Source organism: Mustela nivalis (genome assembly GCF_964662115.1).
Source record: "Mustela nivalis genome assembly, chromosome: 20".
Lineage (NCBI taxonomy): Eukaryota > Metazoa > Chordata > Mammalia > Carnivora > Mustelidae > Mustela > Mustela nivalis.
Genome location: NC_139039.1, coordinates 17,692,966 through 17,694,867, shown reverse-complemented (window position 1 = coordinate 17,694,867; position 1,902 = coordinate 17,692,966). Strand labels below are relative to the sequence as shown.

At 42.0% G+C, this 1,902-nt stretch overlaps 1 pseudogene across 1 annotated transcript; it reads right to left on the bottom strand.

Annotated features, from left to right (window-relative positions):
* Positions 1 to 997: 997 nt before the first annotated feature.
* Positions 998 to 1,667, bottom strand: LOC309855309 (small ribosomal subunit protein eS6 pseudogene; annotated as a pseudogene). Its single transcript has one exon. The product of its transcript is annotated as a small ribosomal subunit protein eS6 pseudogene (transcript).
* Between the last annotated feature and the right edge of the window lie 235 nt (positions 1,668 to 1,902).

Genomic DNA, 1,902 nt, shown 5'->3' with positions numbered 1-1,902 from the left:
ATTTATTTGACAGACAGAGATCACAAGTAGGCAGAGAGGCTGGCAGAGAGAGAGGAAGGAAGCAGGCTCCCTGCTGAGCAGAGAGCCCTATGCGGGACTTGATCCCAGGACCCGAGGATCATGACCTGAGCTGAAGGCAGAGGCTTTAACCCATTGAGCCACCCAGGCGCCCCTTTGAGCTCCATTCTTGTTCTTTGACCACTCCCTCCTTTGTCTACTCAATAATTTTATCTTCACCTACATCTTAAGTGATCTTATTATAAAGGGTTGAACCCCACACTTTCTTTTCCTTCTGTTTTATTGTTTTGCTTAGACAATCTTATTCATGTCCATTTTCTTTTTTTTAGATTTTATTTATTCACTTGACAAAGAGAGATCACAGTAGGAGAGAGGAAGGGAAGAGATCACAGAGAGAGGAAGGGAAGCAGGCCCCCTGCTGAGCAGAGAGCCCGATGTGGGACTCGATCCCAGGACCCTGAGATCATGACCTGAGCCGAAGGCAGCGGCCCAACCCACTGAGCCACCCAGGCGCCCCTCATGTCCATTTTCTTTGATCTACTAGTTTACAGTGATGAGCCCAAATTTATATTTCTATCCAGTAATATTTTTATGTGCTCTAGAATCATATATAAAAGGACATTTTGGACATCCTATGTGTTCCTTAGACTCAGCATTTCTAAAACCAAAACAGTTGACTTCCTCTCTCTTCAATGAGTGCTTCTCCTTCTGTGTTTTTCTCTCAATTTATGGCACACACTACTGATAGAATGAGCCCAACAGTCAACTGTCAACTCTCTTCACGCTTGTACTTTTTTGTGAATAAGCCATAATATTAGTACTATTTATCTATTTATTTATTTTGATGTCTGATCTTATTTATTTGTTACTTTTAGAAATTCTTATTTTTGATTGGAGTCAAACTTCTCAATGAGGATAACCTCCATCTCTTGGCAATCTGTTCCTGGAGTTTTTCTTTGGCCTTCTTTATTCTCCTGGCCTAAAGTTCAGCATACTCTGGAGCCTCCTCCTTATTTTTCTTAGTACATTGTTTCTTCAAATCAATATGTCAATGTTTGTGTTGGAGAACATGGGGAGTAACGAGATGCTGAATCTTGGGCACTATGGTTTTAGGTTTCTTACCTTTTCTGTTTAAGGAACTTTCTCACAACATCATGGTGGACATCTTAGTCTTCGGGGAGATTAAAAAGTTTGTGTATTCTGTAACTCTTTGGGGGCCTAGGCAAGAGACACAGTAGTATATGAGTCCAGGAATATCCTTCTCCCCATTTTTTTTTTTTTTTTTACCATGACCAAGTTGAGAACACTAAGATTACTTGCACAATGCAACCCTGAACAGATTTGTACTTTCTTTCTACAATCCCTTTGGTCTGTAGCAGGAATGCCCCTTACTCAGAATACCCCCTACTCAGGTAGACCCAGCCATAGGTTAAGGCACTTTGCTTCCTGGGAAGCCTTCTTTATCATTCTCATCTGTTTATCATTGCCACTACTGATTTGGACCATGTAATCTTTCAGTTCTTCACCAGAGCATCAGCAGCAACTTCTGTTGCCATACGCTTCTCAGAAAATGTATGAAGCTCATGTTCACTGTCCACTTCAATGAGTTTCTGGCAGCCACTAGCTGAGAAAGTGATGTTCAGCTTCATTCTGAAGCACCCTTCTGCCTCTGTAGCATCACGAAAAAGAGCAATGTTAATGCCTTTTTTAAAAAAATACATTTATTTAGTTATTACAGACGGAGATAGAGAGGGAACCAAGCATGGGAGAGCTGGAGAGGGAGAAGTAGGCTCCCTACTGAGCAGGAAGCCCAATATGGGGATATGGGCCTCAATCCCAGGATGCCAGGATCATGATCTGAGCCAAAGGCAGACCCTTAATGAC